Here is a 23614-nt window from a genome sequence, read left to right as displayed (position 1 = left end):
CATCGGTGATTGCAATTGACCATGCACGTGCCAGTTGGAATGGCAGTAAGCCAGTTTTCAGACTATATTGTTGAGGGAAGGCTTCTAAGTCAGGCAAATTTATATTGCCAAATTACAATTTGTAATAATGTGTTATCTTTGCTTTTGTAGTGTTGATGCAGCAAAAGAGGATGGGTCACTTGGAAGGCTCGTAAATGACAACCATATGAATCCCAATGCCAAGATGAAGTACTTGACAGTGATAGGGAAGCCCCATCTGTGTTTGTTTGCAAAACGTGACATAAGTCCAGGAGAAGAGATCACCTATAATTATGGTGAATCAGACTGGCCGTGGAAATGCAAGGTGGTCAAAATGATTCTTTGTATAACTGATAGTTCTCATAAAGGACATGCTCTTACCATACAAAAATTCACATACATAAACATATAGTCCATCTTTATACTGCATTAAATACAGTAATTCAAATTCATTTAGATTTAGTGAAATACATCTACACTGCCACATGCACACATGAAAGATATTGACTATATTAGAACATTTATTTTTACTTGATTTCATCAGTCTGATATCTGTCATTAATATCTCCAGACAACTAAAGAAACACCTATGGAGGGGCAACAGGATGAGGTATCATCCATATCGGAGCCCTCTACAGGTACTCAAAAGGCATCAACAAGTCGGCGGCAAAAAACCGGCATCTACGACTGCATCAACTGGTCTTGTCAAAAGCTTTAATCACTTAAGTTAGATTTTCATGCATTATAAACAGGTGAGGGAGGGGATCCCGGAGCTCCATGTCAGCTTTCCCCTCTCTGTCTGCAGTGGATGGGCCAGCAAGGATATATTCTGTATATATTTGACAGCACTTGCACATCAAACACATTGGCCACGAGAACTAAATCTACTTTCCCTACATGTATCTATCAACGGCCTCTGCCAGGACTGGTTGGGGTGAGTGGAGAAAAAAAATATATATAGGGGAACAAAAGGAAATAAAGGGGGGGTGGAGTCACAGTCTCTGGTCATGGGCTTGAATCCAGCCCGGGAATCACCACCTGGATGTTGGCATGGTCTTCCAAGGGCGCGTTGGTCCCTCCGGGCACTCCTACCTCCCTCATGGTCCAACATGTGCAGTAGTAGTAGTGAACATGGCTCCAAAGGTGAGAGGTCCTCAGGTGAGAGTGCTGGTGGTTGCATGACCCTCCACGTTAGCCCTGCGACAAACCGGTGACCTCACTAGGTCCATCCCTCATCAGGACCCGAGCCAGGATGGGTTCCGGAGAGCCGCACAGCATGGACCAAGGAGGGGAGGAGAAGACCCAAGGAATTAGAGACATGTAATAAGATACGATAAAATAAACAAGGCAGAGAGAGAAGAGGGAAGGTGCTGGTTTCTGGTGCCTGATGGGTGATCCCCCAGCCGTCTAGGCCTATAGCAGCATAACTATGGATGACTATGGCTCATGACGTATCCACGCTTGTAAAGTCATTTTTAAAGAATTACTGGTAGTGCTGGAAGTGTGTAAATCTCAGAATCACTTTCTAGTTAACTTTGAGCCTTTTACCACGATAACAATATACCTCTTCATGGCCCAACAACTCACACCTCGGGCAGGGTGGGGCTAAAAGCCCAGCTGGCCCCTAATGCAAACAACAGACCCAATACAAAAGTGATTTAGACTTGAAGGGAACAGTCTTGATTCTATGAGCTTCTAAAATATACCGTGTAAACAGAATGCTATGCTTGTGTTTCCTATTGATGAACAGTTCTGACTTGCAGTGCCTGCTCTCAATTTCAAGTCAATGTCATTGCCACAAATTTTTCAAAACATGAAAAGGCCCACTTTACTATCTTATTATTACAAAAGTGATATTTCAAGAAAAAAGTTTCAAATGGTTTTCATTGTCTGTTACACAAATAAACCAATTCCAGAAGTACATGCTGACATTACATCTGCTCAACTTTCGAAATACAAAAAATTGGCTAATAATAGTCTATTGCCGGGAATCGAACACAGGCCTTCTGCGCTAAACGTCCCTTACACGTTCCCATTCATTCTCTATGGTAGTGCTAAGGACATAATGCCCCTCCCGGCGACTGAACATTATGGCGCTGTTTCAGCTTCATCTCTGTCTCTCTTCCTCGACTTTTCCTTCAACTTCCGTGACTGAAGAACAACAAACTACAGCAGATGTTGCTCTACAACTACTTTACACATGTGAGGTGCTTTATTCAGCAAAGGTAAGAGACTGTTTGACTAAAGACCAGATAAATGACGGGCAAATGTATGTGTCACAGTGTCTCTTTGTTTTTTATATTAAATTAGATCCATCTCTGTGATTTTCTGTTACTGTATTTGTACATGATTTTTGATGATATATAGGATATATTTCTTGGCTTAGACTAATAAACTCTAAAAAAGAAAAAAAAGATTATATCTATCCATGTGAATGTGTACAAATAAAGTCTATTGTTGTCTTGTTGTCTTAAGGCCTCAGCCCCCTCCACTGTCCCCAGCAAAGTGAAAGGACAGTCAAAAGTTTTATTTAACAATTTCTACACTGTGACCCATATGTGTTTTTCAGCATGTAAATAGAATACAAAGTAAATAGAGGAAGTAAACAGTAGTATACTGGTTGTAACTGAACCATTGATCTTTTCAGGAATCTACATGCTGAGATCTCCTCTGCCCCTCATATACGTGAACAACCACACAGTAAGATGTATCATACGGTTAATCTTGAGTATTATTGGGCCCCAAACCACTCCTCCTTCAAGATGACCCTCATCCTGCTCATCATGAACAACCTGCTGCCCATCACCAGGGGGACGCCTCTCATCAGTGAGTGTCCGACCCCTGTGATGCTGGAAAGGGAACATTTCTTGGTAGAAAGTAGTTCCACTGAAAAGTGTGTCAATTATTTGGTCAACGGGACAGTGTGACTTTAAAAGAAATTATTAATTTGTTTAATTTATTGTGAACAACAGGTTCCTCGAGTTTTATTGTAAACATCATTTCCAACACAAGATCATAGCTAAGATACATGATGTTATTGAAAAGTTGACTGAACTGTCGTATGTTGTGTCCTGCAGACGTTTTCTTCTGCATCAGTCTCATCCTGATGGTGGCCAGTCAGTTGGAGACGGTGCACATCACTAACATCCAGTTCAGGGCCAGTCAGTACAGTGCCGTGCCTCACTGGCTCAGCGTCCTCGTCCTACAGTATCTCGCTGTTCTTGTGTTCATCCCTCCTATGAAGAGGAGCAACACAGTCACAGTCTTCTTTAACCCAGTACTAGAGGTATATTGATATTATCTATACAATTTATATATCTATATCTATATATTATTTATATAAATTATGCTGAACAAGTCATGAAAACTTTAATCAGACAGTTGGAAGAAGTGGTTCTGACCAAGCAACATTCAGTGGAAGTAGAGCAAAACTGTTGTCCTCTTTCAGATGATATTTCTTCTATTCGTCTTTTACAAAGTACCCTGAGCAAATAGATAATAATGTATGAGATGGAGAACATCTTTTCCTCCTCTACAATCCCTCTTTTCTAGATCCTGTGCAAACTTGATGAATGGAAGGGGAGGAACCCATTTAATGTGGATGCAGGTGTGGATTCAGTTTTTTAATTTTTTTTCACTTTCACAGGAAATTCTCGACATTTTATGTAAAAAATATGTTCCTCTCCATCAGGGAATCGACCCCTGTCTCCCGCGCAGCAGCCATGGATTGTTTAGCTAAACGTCCCTAAACACATTCCCATTCGTTGTCTATGGTAGTGCTAAACTACTATAGACGTAATGCCCCTCCCGTAATGTCACTGAAAATTTTGGCACTGTTTCAGCTTCATCTCCAGTTCTCAGGAGTCAGGGTCGAGGTGAAGTCTGAACAAATGAGTCTTGAGTCTTTTGCGGAAGATGGAATGCGATTCCGCTGTCCTGACATTGGTCGGGAGTTTGTTCCACCACTGATGTGCTAAAACAGAGAAGGGTCGCAACTTCGCTGAGCGGGCTTTGTTTGCTCTCAGTGATGGGGGTACCAGTCGGCCAGCTGATGTAGATGAGCAAAGTGCTCTCGCTGGGGCATGTGGTCTGACTAGTGTTTGGAGGTAGACAGGTGCAGTTGCATTGACGGCCTTGAAGGCCAGGACCATCATCTTGAATCGGATGCTGGCCCCAACAGGAAGCCAGTGGAGGTCACGGAGGAGGGGGGTCACATGGGACAATTTGGGAAGATTGTAAACGAGGCGCGCTGCAGCGTTCTGGATACGCTGCAATGGTTTAGCTGCAGAGGCTGGGAGTCCAGCCAAGAGGGAGTTCAATTCAATTCAATTTTATTTATATAGCGCCAATTCATGATTTACATTATCTCAAGGCACTTTACATTTAAAGGTCAAGAACTTAAAACAATATTAACATAGAGAAACCCAACAGTTCCCACAATGAGCAAGCACAGGCGACTGTGGAGAGGAAAAACTCCCTCATTAACAGGGAGAAACCTCTGGCAGAACCAGGCTCAATGTGGGCGGTCATCTGCCTCGACCGGTTGGGGTGAGGAAAGAAAAGTAAGGGGGAGGAAAGGAGAGATGGGTGGAAAGTGGGGGAGAGAAGAGAGAGATGAGGTGGAGAGAGAGAGACCGGGAACAATTTGGCACCATCAGTATCAAGGCTGAATATAACAATAACAATGTAGTGATCTACAACAGGATTAGATATATGAATGAATTACTGAGTTATTGTAATAAATGATGACAATGGTGATGGTAGTCGTTGTTGTCCTGCAGTCCCGGTGCCGGAGTTATCTGAAACGAGATAGAGAGAAGAGCCAGAGGGACTATGGGAGGACAAAGTGACACTTTGACATGATGACATGTTAAAACTAATAAATAAATAAATAAACAGGTGTGGGGGGGCAGAGAGACAGAGGGAAGTGAAGAAGTGCATAATGGGAGTTCCCCCAGCAGTCTAAACCTATAGCAGCACAACTAAGGGATGGTTCAGGACTCACCTGATCCAGCCCTTACTATAGGCTTTGTCAAAGAGGAAGGTTTTTAGTTTTACTTTAAATGCTGGGACAGTGTCTGCCTCCCGAACCCAGAGTGGGAGCTGGTTCCATAGGAGAGGAGCCTGATAGCTAAATGTTCTACCTCCTGCTCTACTCTTACAGACTCTTGGAACCACTAGAGACCCTGTGTTTTGGGAACGAAGTGAGCTACTTGGATAATAAGGTGTTATCAGCTCTTTGATATATGAGGGGGCGTGATTGTTGAGGGCTTTAAAAGTGAGGAACAGGATCTTGAATTCTATTCTAAATTTTACCGGGAGCCAATGTAAGGAAGCTAAGACAGGAGTGATATGATCTCTCCTTCTAGTGGCTGTCAGCACTCGTGCTGCAGCATTTTGGACCAACTGGAGACTTTTAACAGTCTTCATGGAGCATCCTGCTAATAGAGAGTTGCAGTAATCTAATCTAGAGGTTACAAACGCGTGGACTAGTTTTTCAGCATCCTGCTTAGACAGGATGTTTCTAATTTTGGTAATATTGCGCAGATGGAAGAAAGCCGTCCTAGACACTAGTTTAATATGGGGGTCAAATGACATGTCTTGGTCGAACAACACTCCAAGGTTCCTCACAGTGGAGCTGGAAGCCAGACTGACCCCATCCAAAGTGACTATCTGGTCAAACAGTGTTTCTTTGAGATGTTTAGGGCCAATTACAACTGAGTTTAAAAGTAGAACATTTTGGGTCATCCAGGCCTTGATATCTTTGAGACATTCCTGAAGTTGAACTAGGTGATTAGATTCATCATGCTTCATGGAAATATACAATTGGGTGTCGTCTGCATAGCAGTGGAATTGTATGTGGTGCTGTCTGATAATGTTGCCTATCATTAGGCAACATTTGTAGAGGGCAGACCTGCAGGATCGGGCCACAGCAGTGATGTTGGGGGGCGCAGGACAGTCCATCGTCTAGGATTACGCCCAGGTTCCTTGCCGTCGACGAAGATGGTACCGTGACATCCTCGACAGTGACTTACAGGTCCATATGAGGGCAGTATTTCCCCGCGATGAAGAGCAGTTCAGTTGTCTAAGGTTGAGTTTGAGGTGATGCGTAGCTGTCCAAGCGGAGATGTCTGCCAGACATTCCGAGATGCACGTCACAACGTGGGTGCTGGAGGAGGATGTGGGAAGAGAGAGGAACAGTTGGGTGTCGTCAGCATAACAGTGGTAAGAGAATCCATGCGATGTGATTGCAGAGCCTAGCGATCGAGTGTATAGTGAAAACAGAAGTGGTCCTAATACTGAGCTTTGAGGGACACCAGTTTCCAGAAGGCAGGGATTGGACAAGGAGCCATTCCATGTGACCTGAAAGGTGCGATTTGTCAGGTATGATGTGAACCAGGTCAGAGCAGAGTCAGCAATGCCAAGTTCAGCCAGAGTGGAGAGGAGGATTTGGTAGTTGACTGAGTCAAACGCAGAGGATAAGTAAAGGAGAATGAGGACTGACGAGTCGGACGAGGCTCTGGCGGCACCGAGAAACTCAGTCACTGTGAGGAGGGCCGTCTCAGTGGAGTGACCAGTCCTGTAGCCTGACTGATTAGGGTAAAGGAAGTCATTTTCTGAAAGATAGGAGGACAGTTGGTCTTAGACTGCATGTTCCAGTGTTATAGAGAGGAATGAAAGAAGAGATACAGGTCTGTAGTTTCAGATGTCAGCTGAGTCTAGGGTGGGTTTCTTTAGGAGTGGCTTTACCATGGCTGTCTTGAAAGGAGCTGGAATAATGCCTGAAGTGAGGGAGGAGTTGATCGGAGTGGTGAGGAATGGCAGGATGTCATGAGAGATGTCTTGGAGAAGGGAGGAGGGAATTGGGTCAAGGGAACAGGTGGTGGCACGGTTAGACGTCACTAGCGTGAGAACATCTTCAGAGGAGAGAGGGCTGAAGCAGGTAAGGCCATCAGAGGTGAGGTTTGGGGGAGGTGCTTTCTGGATGGGCATAGGAGTAAATGAGGAGCTGATGTCTTTTACTTTCTTGGTAAAGTAAGTTGGAAAGTCATCAGCAGTGAGGGAGGAAGGAGGGTGAGGAGAAGGAGGGGTGAGGAGAGAAGAGAATAAGCAGAATAGTTTCCTGGGGTTGGAGGCAGAGGAGTTGATCTTTGACAGGTAGAAGGCAGATTTAGCTGCTGATACTGTTGAGGTGAAGTCAGAGAGGATGTGGTGCTAATGGGCAAGGTCATCAGGATGATGTGATTTTCTCCATTTTCTCTCTGCTGCTCGTAGCACCGATCTATTGGTTCGCAGAGATTCAGACAGCCAGGGAAGGGGGGGGGTGATCGTGCCGGTAGGTAGGTGAGAGGATATAGAGCATCTAAAGAGGACAAGAGGGAGGATAGCAGAGTGGAGGAGGCTTCCTCAGTGGACATTAGTGAAAATTGGTCTGTAGATGGTAGTGAGGAAAGAACAGTAGAGGAGAGAGCAGAGGGAGAGAGGGATTTCAGATTGCAGCGGGTAATGACTGTGTGAGGCCTGGGGGCGAGGGAGGTGGTGAATTTTAAGGGGAGAGAGAAAGTGACAGCGTGGTGGTCAGACACAGTGAGTGGGGTAACAGAGGGTGGCGAGGTACTTCAGGATCTTGTGAAGACAAGATCGAGTTGGTTCCCAGCCCGGTGGGTCGGTGGAGAGGGGAAGAGGGTGAGGTCAAATGTGGGGAAGAAGTCAATGAATTCAGAGGAGCGCAGTGATGTTGAAATCACCCAGGACAACGAGCGGTGTGCCATCGTCAGGGGAGCAGCTCAGGCAGTGTTTTCTGGAGTGATCCAGGTCTCGGTAAGGGCCAGGAAGTGAAGAGTCTGCAGGGAAGCATAGTAACATAATTGACAGATATGTATGTCACATTGTCTTAGGGAAAGTCTTTGCATTTTATATATAATAACATCGATATGTGTGCTTTTCTGTTCCTACTGCATATACAGTATAAAGTAGCGTGAACTTAACTTAGCAACACCACAACAAAACTTTACTGTAAGGTTATAAAGTTAATGTTATTTCCGTGGGACATGAATTCAATTCAATTCAATTTTATTTATATAGCGCCAATTCATAATTTACATTATCTCAAGGCACTTTACATTTAAAGGTCAAGGCCTTAAAACAATATTAACGTAGAGAAACCCAACAGTTCCCACAATGAGCAAGCACAGGCGACTGTGGAGAGGAAACACTCCCTCATTAACAGGGAGAAACCTCTGGCAGAACCAGGCTCAATGTGGGCGGTCATCTGCCTCGACCGGTTGGGGTGAGGAAAGAAAAGGAAGGGGGAGGAAAGGAGAGATGGGTGGAAAGCGGGGGAGAGAATAGAGAGATGAGGTGGAGAGAGAGAGACCGGGAACAATTGGGCACCATCAGTATCAGGGCTGATTATAACAATAACAATGTAGTGATCTACAACAGGATTATATATATTAATGAATTACTGAGTTATTGTAATTAATGATAACAATGGTGATGGTAGTCGTTTTTGTCCTGCAGCCAGAGTTATCTGAAACGAGAGAGAGAGAAGAGCCAGAGGGACTATGGGAGGACAAAGTGACACTTTGACATGATGACATGTTAAAATAAATAAATAAATAAACTGGTGTGGGGGGGCAGAGAGACAGAGGGAAGTGATGAAGTGCTCAGTGCATGATGGGAGTTCCCCCAGCAGTCTGCTGTGGTGCTGTCTAATAATGTTGCCTAAGGGGAGCATATATAAGGTGAAGAGTATTGGTCCAAGGACAGAACCTTGTGGAACTCCATGATTAACTTGCATGTGCATGGAGGAGTCATTGTTAACGTTAACAAATTGGAATCTATCTGATAAATATGATTTAAACCGGTGTAGTGCTGTTCCTTTAATTCCTATATGTTGTTCTAATCTCTGTAGCAGAATCTTATGATCTATTGTGTCAAATGCTGCACTAAGGTCCAACAAGACGAGGACAGAGACAAGTCCATCATCTGATGCCATAAGAAGGTCATTAGTGACTTTCAATAGTGCTGTTTCTGTGCTGTGATAGGTTCTAAATCCTGACTGAAATTTTTCCAATAAACCGTTACTATCTAAGTATCTAAGTAACCACACAGCTGGTTAGCAACGGCTTTTTCTAGGATTTTGGAAATGAAGGGCAGGTTGGATATGGGTCTAGAGTTAGCTAAAACCTCTGGATCAAGCGTAGGCTTTTTAAGCAGAGGTTTAATAACGGCTACCTTAAAAGCCTGTGGTACGTAGCAGGTTAGCAAAGACATATTAATCTGATTTAAAATGGAACGGTCAATTAGGGGGAGGACTTCTTTAAAAAGTCTAGTTGGAACAGCTGACAAGTAGTTGGTTTAGATGATGAAACTAACGAGGTCAGTTCAGGAAGATCAATAGAGTAAAATTTGTTTAGACATAAATCTGGTGCTATGGTTTCAGGACCAGACAATGTATCAGTGTTATTCACTGAGAGGAGGTGGTGGATTTTATCCCTGATGGTTGTAATTTTATTAGTGAAGAAGCTCATGAAGTCATTGCTTCTCAGATCTAGAGGAATAGATGGGTCAGTAGAGGTGTGACTTTCTGTCAGCCTGGCTACAGTGCTGAAGAGGAACCTGGGGTTGTTCCTATTTTCATCTATTAGTAATGAATATTAAGAGGTTCGGGCATTTCTAAGTGCTTTTTTGTAATTTATAAGGCTATTCTTCCAGGCTAGGTGGAAGTCTTGGCGAGTGGTGGAACGCCACTTCCTTTCTGGCTTCCGCGATGTCCGTTTTAGAACGTGCGTTTGGGAATTATACCATGGAGCTAATCTCCTCTGACTTACTTTCTTCTTTTTTAATGGGGCGACAGCTTCAAGTGCTGTTTTTAGTGAGGCTGCAGTACTATTTACAAAGTTATCAACTAGTGTGGGAGTAAGGTTTTGATAATCTTCTTGTATTGTACTGACACATGGCTGAGAGGGAAGGGAAGAGGGGAGCAGTTCTTTAAATTTGTGAACAGTTTTGTCGGATAGACATCGACTATAATAGAATTTCCGTCCAGAATTGACGTAATTAACAATTCTGAATTCAAATGTAAGTAAAAAATGGTCAGACAGAAGAGGGTTCTGTTGGAATAGTTATATTTTCTATGTCAATGCCATATGTCAGGACAAGATCAAGAGTGTGATTCAGGCAGTGGGTCGGTTGATTCACATGTTGAGTGAAACCAATCGAGTCTATTATTGATTTAAATGCTGAACTAAGGCTGTCATTGGCAACATCTACATGAATATTGAAATCACCTGCTATAATGATCTGATCTGTTTTAAGAACTGTTTTAAGATAATTGCATTTATCACTGCAGAAATCTTTTGTGATTTACCTCTAAACCTCTGATTAAATTATTATTATTATTGGGATCAGATGTTTTTTCCCTTCCCATAACCCCTTTTGGTCCAAAGTTCCAAAACTTTCAATACCAATTGTTTTTGTTCTCCTTTGCCTAATAGAACATGGAGATCAGAATTTGATACCTTTCCAGTGAATCAATCTAAGCTACTGAGACAACACAGTGATTGAACACACAAGAAAGTGTTACTTACAGAGGTGAGGGAAGAGTTAAGAATCTTCCATTGATATGCATATATCAAATCCTCTAGTTACATCTACACCTTGTGATGTTAAAATTAGCATATTACTCAATGAACACATCAAATCTCTACCAATAAAATCTATCAGCCAGCGTGGTGACAACAAAAATTAATGTTTAAAATTTCCTTAACCTCATTTTAACAAAACAATGGTACAGTGTATCTCTCTATATACTGTCCCCAGCTCCACCGCTACTCAATCGCACTATGCGTATTGGTTCTCAGGACAATCCCTGATCTAATGTCCAATTTTGCCACATTTGAAACAAGCGTCAGTTCTTCCACGTCCCCTTCCTCTCCGTCCATGACCTTTCTTGTGCCCGCAGACTTGGTTTTGATATGCTGCCAGCTGTCCTTTTTCTTTTTCTTGCTGTTCAAGAGTTTTTCTGCATGATCAGCATGACCCCATGCTGGATTCACCATTCTCCACTCCTGTGCAGAGACGGATCTTGCCACTTTCGAATACTGAGTCCCCATCTCAGTCATCAGCAGTCTCTGCTGTTCAGTGCTGGTTCCAGTTGCACTGCATACCACTCCCCCACTTAACACTTGTGGGAGAGATCAAATGGTAGGTTCTTTCATACTGGTGAATGTCCATGGTCTGGAGATCAGCTGAGTGTTTCCATCTCCTGCAGCCACCTCCACCATCAGTCCTTGCAGGGTTGCATTCAAATCATAAATTGCCTCCTTCCTGGTTCGCCGTGGAGTATGTGAGTGGTGCATGATGGAGGCCTATCCACCTCCTCTGCTGCAACAAGGTCGAGGTCTGGATGGAGGTTAGGGACACTGCACCGCTGCTGGCTGTAGTTGTCCTCTCGGTGGAGCTGAGTCCAGATCAGGGTCTAGTCGGACACACTGAGACTTGGAGATTAGTTCAATGCCTACCTTCTGTAAACTGTCCCTGATATTCACTTCAGTTAACCAAAAATTCACACGCTCCAGTACAAATATCCCTACATTTCTTTTTTCCTTCTAATTTGTCCTCACTAACTCGTTCCTCTCTAACTCTACACTTACCATCACTTATTAACATATACTGAACATTAAGAAAAGAAAGTGGATTAGCATTATCCTCATCTTTCTTTCCTTTACCAATGTTTAAACCCATTTCTCTAATAGGTTGTCTCAGCAGTTTTAACATAACTCTTATTTATCAATTTAAACTCCCCATTTGTTCAACAAAATACAAAATTTGGAGGACCAAAGTTATGCTGATATGGGAAAAGACATTTAGAAATTCCCTAATTTATTTTAATCCGTTCTTTTTAATTTACTTTTGTTAAAAATTTGTTGTTAGGATTTTAATTTTAGGATTTAAGTCTTTCTTAATAACCTCAAAAAGCCAATTAGACCCATAATATACTTAAGTTTACTTAAATGTACTTACCTTTACTTACCTTTGGGGGTTGAGAACTTCTCTTAAAGCAGATTCATCGCAGTGTCGAGATGATCCTGGCTCAGGTCTCAGTCCCATCTCCAGTGCAAAACTCTATTTACTATATTATATCATAGTTTGTTAAATCATGAACTCGACGTCAGAACCCAATATAACAAGTTTATTAAAATCAACAAACACTCCGTATATTCCTATTATTATATCTTGTATATATCAATACTCCTTAACTCTGTGACCTCCTCTCGGATCACCAACCTGCTTATTCTAATACCATACTCATTAGTTCCCAATTAACTATGTGACCTTCTCTAAGATCACCAACAGGCTTATTCTATATTAACTCTGTGATCTCCAAGATCACCTGAAGCTTCCTTGATTCTACATCGGTTCCAAACCTTGCCATGCCGACACGTCTGTCACTCACCCTGTGAGAGAACCGTTTCCCTTCTGAATTTGTCTTCCCAGAAATCAGAATCAGAATCAGAATCAGAATTCTTTTATTTGCCAGGTATGTTTGCACATACAGGAAATTGCCTTGGTGTAATTGGTGCACTACTTATGTACATAAAACAACAATGTAGAAAAACAACAATATATAAGAAATTGTATAAAATAAAATAGAATAAAATAAAATAAAATAAAGTAAAGTATATACATATATGCAGTAACAGAGTAGTAATAAATTATAAATTATGTGCAGGTGGTGGGGTGTGGTGGGGTAGAGTCAGTGCGGTGCAGAGTCAGTGTGATGCAGGGGGCTTGTTTGTGAGCCCCACTGCCACGGGGAAAAAACTGTTCAGATGGCGAGAGGTTTTAGTCCTGATGGCCCGAAACCTTTTTCCGGAGGGAAGTCTCTGGAACAGGTGGTGACCGGGATGTGAGGGATCAGCAATGATCTTGCCTGCTCTCCTACTGGTCCTGGAGTGGAACAGGTCTAGGAGGGCCGGCAGGTCACAGCCGATGACCTTCTCAGCTGACCTTATGATCCGCTGCAGTCTGCCCTTGTCCTTGGCAGTGGAGGCAGCGAACCAGACGGTGATTGATGAGGTGAGGATGGACTCAATGATGGCTGTGTAGAATTCAACCATCACTTTCTGCGGCATGTTGAATTTCCTCAGTTGCCGCAGGAAGAACATCCTCTGCTGGGCCCTCTTGGTGATGGAGGTGATGTTCTCCGCCCACCTCAAGTCCTGTGCAATGATGGTCCCCAGGAATCTGAAGGACTCCACTGTTTTAACTGGGGAGTTGCACAGGCTGAGGGGGGCAGTTTGGGCTGGGCTCCTCCTGAAGTCTACTACCATCTCTACAGTTTTTAGAGCGTTCAGCTCCAGGTGGTTCTGGCTGCACCAGGAAGCCAGGCTGTTAACTTCCTCTCTGTAGGCGGCTTCGTCCCCATTGGTGATTAATCCGATGAGGGTCGTGTCGTCTGCAAACTTCAGGAGTTTGACAGAGGGATGGCTGGAGGTGCAGTTGTTGGTGTAGAGGGAGAACAGTAGAGGGGAGAGCACACAACCTTGTGGGGCTCCAGTGCTGATGGTCCGTGACTCAGAGACAAGCTTGCCCAGCCTCACGCGCTGCTTCCTGTCAGTCAGGAAGTTAGAGATCCACCTACAGGTGGGCTCAGGCACGCTCAGCTGTGTCAGCTTGTCTCGGAGAAGAGCTGGGGCGATGGTGTTGAATGCGGAGCTGAAGTCCACAAACAGGATCCTGGCGTAGGTGCTGGGGGAGTCGAGGTGCTGGAGGATGAAGTGGAGTCCCATGTTGACTGCGTCGTCTACGGACCTGTTGGCTCTGTAGGCAAACTGCAGTGGGTCGAGGAGGTGGTTGGTTATTGTCTTGAGGTGGGTCAGCACGAGGCGCTCAAAGGTCTTCATTACTACAGAGGTCAGGGCGACAGGTCTGTAGTCATTAAGGCCTGTGATCCTCTGCTTCTTGGGAACGGGGATGATGGTGGATGTTTTGAGACAGGCGGGTACAGCACATTCAGCCAGTGAGGTGTTAAAGATGTCCGTGAACACTGGCGAAAGCTGGTCTGCACAGTGCCTCAGTGTGGAGGGGGAGACAGCGTCGGGTCCAGGTGCCTTGCGGGGGTTCAACTTCTTCAGAAGCTTGTTTACATCTCTCTCCTGAATAGAGAGAGGTGTGATGGGGGGGAGGGGGGATGAGTCTTCGTCCAGGCTGGGGTGAAGAGGTGTAATAGCTGTGTGGGGGGGCTGGGAGTCTGGGTTAGAACTGGTCCATTGTCTTTCAAATCTACAGTAAAAGTCATTCAGTTCGTTTGCAAGTTTCAGGTCTTCCACAAAGTGGGGGGATTTGGTTTTGCAGCCGGTGATCACTCGCAGCCCCTTCCAGACTGACGAGGAGTCGTTGGCTGCAAACTGTTGTTCCAGCTTCTTTGAGTACTGTCGTTTGGCCTCCTTAATCTCCTTGCCAAACGAGTATTTTGCCAGTCTGAAACTATCCATGTCCCCACTCTTGAAGGCCGCCTCCTTCTCCAAATGAAGCTGTTTGAGTTTTGCAGTGAACCAGGGCTTGTCGTTGTTATAGCTCACCCTGGTGCGTGTTGGGATACATCTGTCTTCACAGAAGCTGATGTATGACGTCACTGCATCTGTGTATTCATCAAGGCTGTTGGAAGCAGTTCTAAAAATGTCCCAGTCAGTGTTATCCAGGCAGTCACGCAGCTCCTCCACAGCTTCTCTGTTGCTCCAATTCTTGGATCTCAGCACAGCAGGTTTAGAAAGTTTGAGTTTCTGCCTGTAGGCTGGGATCAGGTGAATAAGAGCGTGGTCGGACAGGCCCAGAGCAGCGCGGGTAACTGCATGATACGCCTTGGTGATGGTGCTGTAGCAGTGATCAAGAGTGTTCTCCCCCCTGGTCGGGCATTTGATCAACTGTTTGTATTTCGGGAGTTCCTGAGATAAGTTCCCCTTATTAAAGTCCCCGAGGACAATAACAGGGGAATAAGTGTTCTCTCTCCTCCTCTCCACCCCCAGTACCTGCTCCGCGAGTTGTCGTTGTGCTTCGCGCACGTCAGCTTGCGGGGGGATGTACACGCCGGCCAGGGTGAAAGAGGTGAACTCACGGGGAGAGTAGAACGGTCGGCAGGTAATGAAAAAAGTTTCCAGGTCCGGAGAACAGGACTGTAAAATGACTTTCACGTCGCTGCACCAGCCCTGGTTTATATAAAAACAAATCCCTCCGCCTTTTGCCTTGTGTGAGAGGATCGGGTCGCGGTCCGCGCGTAACAGCTGGAAGCCGGTCAGCTGTGCGGCGGAGTCCGGTGTGGCTTCAGTCAACCACGATTCCGTGAAACACAAGACAGAAGTAAGGGAAAAGTCTCTATTTGTCTGGATGAGGAGGCGCAGTTCGTCCATCTTATTGCACAGCGAGCGGACATTGGAGAGGAGGATGCTCGGGAGAGGTGAGCGTAATCCCCGCTCCCTGAAGCGCACCAGGGCCCCAGCGCGCTTCCCTCGTCGTCTCCGCCGAAGTCTCACTGCGTGTCCGAGGACCACCGCACCTTTGATGAGTAAGTCCACTAAATCCACGGAAGAGGCGATAAAAGACAGTGTCTTTGTGCTAAGTGGTCCACTGGATCACAGCAGTGAGAGCACTCTTTGGTTTTCAGGCATCAGGCCCTCACGTCTCTACCTTCTTTTCTCAGGGAGGTTGAGGTCAGAGTCCCAGACTCCCTGCGCAGTTTTACCTTTCAGCCCTGAGATCCAGAGTGTCTTCTCACAAGAGTGATCCTGCCGACAACACCAAAATTGTGGTGGCAATTTCTGTGAAACAAGCACAAAGTCAAACACTTCTTTATGAAAGTTTAATTCAGCATCTGCAGATGGACTCATCAGTACACATCATCTGAATGACATGCACAAATGAGCAAAGAACATAGGAGAATCAGTGTTCAGTGTGAGATCCCAATCAGAGATACCAAGAGATACCATAAAGTTGTGGTTTCTCGAGGCCATAAAACTCAAGTCTCTTAAGCCACCATCATAATCCTTACGGTTACCCTTTTAGATTAACAATTTGGTCAACTCTTTGGTCAGTCATTCACATACATACATCATGCAATTAAACATACACAAATGTAAAAATTTCCATTACAGGAGCAATGTAAGCCATGCTTCGGCATAAGGTCATATATCGTCTGGGGCTTAGTGCATCGCACTGTGATCATGTTGGTGGCAGACCCAGGTGGCAATACTACCAGGCTGTGGGGTTCCTGTCAGGGTGACATGAAACAAACAAACGATTTGTGGAAAAGGAGTATATAAACTTTTCTTTTTTTTTTTGAGAAAAAAAAAGTTTAAGAGAGGATGTGCTCAGTACTTACATGTCTGCAGGATAGCTTAAACATCATCCTATGGTCTGCAACGGTCAGCTCTTTTCTTAGGGTCCGACTGCACGCTTTCACCAATGCTACTGTCTTAATGACATTTTCGTAGAAGCTAACTCCTGGCTGAATCTCAGTGTATGTGACAATATATTGGTTGACAATTTCAGTCAATGGTTGTTTATCTGTCAACAATAACTCAAAAGCTCCAGAGCCCAATAGATTAAACCTTGGGTCTGCCCATAGCTTCTTCATTGTAGAGAACAGTTTGGCTATATAACTCCAAACACCAGCGCTGGATAGGTAAGCGCAAATAACTCTCAAATGCTGGGTCTCATTTTCTGTACAGTTCCACCTGCTCATGTACCACCAAGACCTGATGTGGGTTAATTGATGTGAGGCTGGGGCACACGGCACCATCGGACAACCACTGTCATGTACTCCATCATTTTAAAGCTTGTCGAGCAGACAGAGATCTGTTTCTGAGGAGAAACCAAGCACAGAATGATCTCTTCTGCTTTTATGCACTGATGAGGACCTTAAAATGTCCGTACAGATCTGAATCATCCCACTTCATAAATTTATCCAAACACCCCTTGTTTGTCTCACCAAGGTTTCTCATTTTTTTAAACGAAATGTGGTTGGATAAATTACAAAATATCTGGTTGGATATACAACATGTGATTGGATAAATGAGAAACCTGGTCGGAGCAACAATGTCCGGTTGGATAAACGAGAGGTGGTCAGATAAATGACAAAATATCTGGTTGGATATACAACATGTGATTGGATAAATGAGAAACCTGACCGGAGCAACGACGTCCGGTCGAATAAACGAGAGGTGGTCGGATAAATGAAAAAACATCTGGTTGGATATTGTGGTGGCAATTTCTGTCTCTTAAGCCACCATCATAAACCTTAAGGTTACCCTTTTTAGATTAACAATTTGGTCAACCATTGTCCGCTCATGCAATTAAATGTAATTTCCATTACAGGTTAAAACAAATAGGAGAATGTAACAAACTTCAGGAGCTTGAAGTACCATTGTAATCTTTTATTTTTTATTTTAACTGAATTTTGGAGAAGAAGATTGTCCTCAACTAGATGCATTGGATAATCCATAGTAGAAAACAGGAGAGCTGACAGAGAGCTTTTTCTTGCAGCATTCAATTCCATTGCCATCTTCTCCTGAGCCCCCTGTGCCTCGACAGCAATGGCAGCTGCCATCTCTTCCAGAGCCTCCTGTGTCTGGACAGCAGCGACAGTGTAAGCTGCCATCTCTTCCAGAGCCTCCTGTGTCTGGACAGCAGCGACAATGTCAGCTGCCATCTCTTCCAGAGCCTCCTGTGTCTGGACAGGGAGAAGGAACTCTGTCTCCTGAAGCCCCGTAAATCACCTTTCCTTTGCTACATGAACACAATCAGACACATTAAAAGACAGATACAAACGGAGGCTCAGAGGTAGGTGTGTGTGTGTGTGTGTGTTTGCATTAATGTGTGTGATACTTACAATAATCCAACAGGAGCCAGCCTCACCTCCAGGTGTTTGGTCAGCTTCACTGCTGGCACATTGTTGAACTGGAGACAAGAACAGACACAAAATAAGAGATAAGACAACCTGCATCATCTGTGTCATCTGTCCCCTTGGTGTCAGAGAGTTAAAACCACAACCTGTTAGTTATAATAGTTTTCAGGATTGTATCAGTGCCTCATCCATAAGCAAGTCATACACTATACCGAGCCTTTATAATCAGTATCAAAGTCCCCGTCTCTTCTCTGCCCACTTAAATACTTCTTATTCATCCAGTAATGAAATGTAACAGAATACTTTATATTAACAAAAGTAAAAGTAAAGTCACATTATTAAAACCTACTCTACTATAAGAAAAATAGGTCATTAAAATATTTGCATAAATACATTTGGTCAGAAGTATAAATGCATGTATATCTGCATGTATATCTGTATGTATGTATGTATATGTATGTATGTATATATATATATAAATATATATAGTATTTTTATAAATGTGATTTTAATTTTATTTTGGTAAATCATTTGTTTTATTATATTTATAATATCTATTTGGTATGTATCATAATGCATATCAACAATGAACTGGTGTCTTTCTTGTTTTGCACAAGTTAAATCTGGATATATAGATGTGTCATGATGTCAAGAATTATAGTTAGAGAACAGTTTTAGAAGTGTGGTCATAGACACAGCTGGATGAGGTTTGTGTGACACAGAGTCTCAAACCTACAAAGCAAAGACACATACTCTCTTTTCAACGTTGGGCTCAACGACTGCACAGTCAGGAGTTTCGAGCTCAGCAACAGCGTTTAGTGTCTGTTCCGTCTTCGAAAGCTTGACATACGGCATGTCATCATCCTGCTAGCTCTCACATTTTCTCTTTCTGTGGAAAAACAGAAAAAACACAGAAAGCATGAATTACCAATGTTTAAAACTGTGAGGAAAGAAAAGAACATGAAAGCATCTCAATCAAAGAAATATAAATTCATGACAGAAAAGGTGACTGTGAACTAGTCAGGCAGACTTACTGTGAGTGGCGGTTGTTCACGGGAAAAGGAAGTCTGTCTCCTGGAGCCCCGTAAACCCCCTTTCCTTTGCTACATAAACACAATCAGACACATAAGAAGACAAATAGAAACAGTAGCTCAGAGGTGTGTTTGTGTGTGTTTGCATTAATGTGTGCGATACTTACAATAATCCAACTGGAGCCAGCCTCACCTCCAGGTGTTTGGTCAGCTTCCCTGATGGCACATTGTTGAACTGGAGACAAGAACAGACACAAAATAAGAGATAAGACAACCTGCATCCTCTGTGTCATCTGTCCCCTTGGTGTCAGAGTTAAAACCACCACCACACACATTTATACCTAACCCAGCCTTGTATAATCTCTGTCCTGATCTTAATATTGTCCTCCTGAACATGATGAACCAAAGATGAATAATATCTGTAACCTGTAGTTGCTCTGTGGTGTTTCCCAGAACTCTAAAGCACAGCACTATCACTGACACCACTGATTCTTTAATCAATCACAGAAGAAATCAATCATGCAGTTTTTACAATTTAATGAAAGAAGAATTTCTTCGTGCCAAACGGGAGGTTTCTACCAATGTAAACGTCTCTATACTCAGTCAGGTTCACTACTCTGAGTACTCATGAATTACCCCCTCCTCCATTAATAAGTATCTTTCTTGATACAGGTATTGATAAAGTTCCTCTGAATCGCTCTCTAACCTATAGTTAGTACCTTACCTGTGTCTGGATGTGAGGCCCTGCCTGGCTGAACACAGGGCCTGACTGCAGGACACTTAGCTGCTGGTGGTTTATGGCAGCAGACAGTTCACCATTGGGTTTCAGGAGGATGCTGCTCCAAGCTGAGAGGTGATGCTATTGGGGGGGGGGTCGTCATCAGAACCAGTCCAGTTGAACAAGTCATGCCATTCCTGAGCAGGGACATCTTGAGGAAGTGGATGGTTATTTGTGTCCTCTGACAGTTTGTTGACCACTGCCCAGATCATGTCCAACAACTCCTTGTCGTCCATCTCCTCCAAAGTAAGGTCACTTTCTGCCCTCAGGTCCCTAAAATTCTGGTGTGTAGCCGTCCATTTCATTGTTGTTCTTCTGTGACATTGATGAAAAACTGGGTTTGAGACACTGCAACAAGCTTACATGCTGATAAATACGAATGAATGAACCAATGTATTATGAAATAAAACTATACAAGTGTAACCCTTCTGAGAGGAAAAGAGAATAGTACTGAAAAATAGTAACTAGGTTCAATAACCAGTGAAATCAGAAGTTCTAAGATCGACTATGGAGCCCAGGATTGATCAAACGATGACGCAGGAATGAGACAAACTCAGTATACTCCTTAAGAAACAATAACGCTTCCCTATTTATTACAGGATGGGAAGGATGAATAAAAACATCAATCAGACAAATTATCACAACTCTTACCCGGGTAAGTATAGAAAATAAAATAAAGTTTTACAGCTGCGTTTTTTCTAAAGTTCAGTTCACCTGTTTTCAGTCACTGTTCAGTCAACACCGTGAAGGTGGAAAATCAGTCCCACCGCACTGTTGCGTGGATGGTGTGTGTGTATGTAAAGTGTAAAAGGATTCAGGTTCCACGGCGTAGTATCTCTAAGTATCCTCCGGGGTCTGGCTCGCCATCAAACTTTGACTGGCTCCAACATCCAGGTAGGTCAAACTCTCAATGGGTCCATCAAAAAACCTGACCTACGATAAGTTGGATCAGAGCATTCATCTTAATTTTCTCAAATCTCAAAAAATGAATTATAGTACATTAATCATGTTAAATCTACATAAACTCTTTATCAATAGAGAATAGGCCTGGGCCGATAATCAATAAATCAATTAATCGCACGATAAATTAAAATGAACTCGATAATTTTTCCCGCCTCGATTTATTGCCATGTGCATGCGCGTTTGTTTTCCTCTTCTCTCGCCTCCAAGCAGGCTGGATGACAAGAGGGTTCACTCTGAGCTCGGTCTCAGCACCTGGGGGCGTTTGTTCCATAGCGGAATGAACAGAGTGAACCCCCTTGTCAGTCATCCAGTCTCTTTGTCTCTGTGGGGGGAGGCAGGGCCGCTAGCATTGGCTCCACACCAAGCGGCAACATCCCGGGCTGAGCGCTGAGGCCACTGCGGAAGTGCAAAAAACTGCAGTTCACTGGGTGGCAACTTGAGGCTGGCTCCAAGAGGGAGTCAATGGGAATTGACTCCCATGTTAAAACGCCAGACTTTAGAGCAGAATTAAACCTGTTTACAGCCTGGTTCAAAATATGGTTTTAGACTCAATCAGTAAGTTCTTCCTTCATGACAACTATGTATTATCTGTTTAGATAATACAGAGGTTTGAAATTGTGAATAATTATCACTTGATTGACACGTGACGTCACCGTTAGCTCGTCACTCTGGCTGTTAGCCTGTGGTCTGCTCGGCTTCACCTGAGCTAACAGGCTAATCACCGTCACCGAACGCGACCGGGTCTGGGGAGGAGTTTTCACTCACATGTGAATATTATCGTTTGTTGTTCGGCTGATTGTCCTGACGGAGAAGTGTCTGTGGTGTGTAAAGTACTGCCTTTTATTTACGTGTCAGTAGTGATGAGCAGGTATCATTGTCTCTGTACCTGGCTGGTTAGCTTAGCTCCGCTAACCTCCAGGCAACATACCAGCAGTAATGGCAATGCTAACGGGAGCGGCATGACATGAAGCGGTTCACACAGCGGAGAGAGGAGCGTTAGAGTTTATGGTGATAAATCTTTTAAACTGAAGGCGACTGTGTGTTTAGTGAATGAGCTCCACCAAGTAAGATATTTAACGTTATGTAAAGTTGTTCAGCTCCCCAACCTATTTGGCTTGACTATGTTACTGTGGGTAACTTCAGTAATAATGTTTTATTAGATTATTGGTTCAGAAATAACGTTAGTGCACCTGCTGCAGTGTGAAACTTGTTGAGCTGGACTTTATTTATGAATGAACAGTTTACCTACCAGGTATAGACCTGTTTTCATAACTTACTAACAATTAAAGCAAATGATTGCACATGATGCATTACATTATAAATGCAATACTTTTAATGTGAAAGAACTCCATACTGCACATTCATTGTAGTACACTGTTTAATCCCAAACCATATTCAAATAAATAGTTGAATATCCACAGAATGTAAGGACATAGACTTTGTTTGAAAGTAACACTTATCTCAGCAATAATGCCATACTTTTATGTTTCCTGTCATTTTATTAGGGACGGACGAACCTGAGGGACACAGCTGTGCTGACCGTGTTCTGTCTCTTATGACAAAAAAGAAAAGACTTTTTATCTAAAGTTTATCAAATCAGAAAGTAAAAGATGAACATTGTTGTGATAACAGTGTTCATTTTACCAACCATAATGGATATAGAAATTGACTCAATATTATTAACATGTTAACCAGCCTGAAGCTGCCGATCTCCACCTTGTTGCTGCTGCCACAGTGGATTCAGAGGACATCAGGTGTTGCAGTGCTTCATGTAATGAAATGAAAAAAGTCACGTTAAAGGATATTTTATGCTGAAATCATTGTCATATCTGTAGATATTAAGGAACAGAGGAGAAACACGATTATTTACAGATACTGTACAATACAATAGCCTACAATATTTTTTACACATGTAATATCAGCTGTGTTAAGCAGCCAAGACTGGTACTTATAGTTTATTCTGTGTTCAGCAGGTGGAAGCACCACAGATTTCAGCCAAACTGATGTACTAAAAAAAATAAACATTGTACAAAAAAATGTCTTTCTACCACATCTGTAATAACCGAATGAGCAAGGTGAGCCCATCAACACGGACGAGCCAGTTCAAAAGTGGTGTCAACAAAAAAAAGCAACACAACAAACTCGCATGCCCACCTAAAGCACAACCACCCGACCCAGTGTTCCCAGCTGGGGGAAAAAAAGTGCACCTCAAGATGCAGAGCCTTCATCCCGAAAGTCAACACTCACTGAGGCGTTTGGTCGACAAAGTAAATATAAATGGAGCAAAAATGGTAGTTCGCTGCATCGCAAAAGAAATGCTGCCCTTTAGTACAGTTGAAAAACCAGCATTGAGAGAGATGCTGCAAACGTTTGACAGACAGAACGAATTGCCTGCGAGAAAATACATGTCACAAACAGCCTAAATGTTCAGTATTTATTGAAGTGCAATTTTGTTAATCGAGACTTGATAAGCCATTTTATTTATTGTCTTGGTTGTGTGTGGTTTTATATTTGAGTGCTGTTTTTGCTAACAGAGACTGAGAGTCCATTTTATTCTTTGTTTGTTTTATTTATTTAGGATATTTCAACGTTCCTGAAATTACAATTACGATGGTAAAAAATTACTGAAAAATAAAAGTTTATTGTATTTGAAAGGGTGTGCATTATTATGATATATTATCATGTTGACAATCATTTCATTTATCGGCAATAATTCGTGGGACAATATATCGTCCAGCTAAATTTGTTATCGTCCCAGGCCTAATAGAGAATAACAATTTTACTCAATTACTGTTGCAACATGCTATCACAATGTTCAGTAATAAAATAAGCAACACTCAAAATATCAGATTATGTTATTGAATAATCTTCCTCACTCCAAGTCAACAGTATCAAAATATCCTGTGCTCTTTACAT

The 23614-nt window shown here is 43.2% G+C and overlaps 1 long non-coding RNA gene across 1 annotated transcript; it reads right to left on the bottom strand.

The window, feature by feature from the left end:
* Window positions 1-17500: 17500 nt before the first annotated feature.
* Window positions 17501-18751, bottom strand: LOC138412175 (uncharacterized). Its single transcript, XR_011244656.1, has 3 exons — window positions 18680-18751; window positions 17912-17979; window positions 17501-17808 (listed from the first exon to the last, which is right to left on the bottom strand). It is a non-coding gene; the product is annotated as an uncharacterized lncRNA (long non-coding RNA).
* Between the last annotated feature and the right edge of the window lie 4863 nt (window positions 18752-23614).

This window comes from Paralichthys olivaceus, chromosome 12 (genome assembly GCF_024713975.1).
Source record: "Paralichthys olivaceus isolate ysfri-2021 chromosome 12, ASM2471397v2, whole genome shotgun sequence".
Lineage (NCBI taxonomy): Eukaryota > Metazoa > Chordata > Actinopteri > Pleuronectiformes > Paralichthyidae > Paralichthys > Paralichthys olivaceus.
This window is presented reverse-complemented; position numbering and strand designations above follow the sequence as displayed.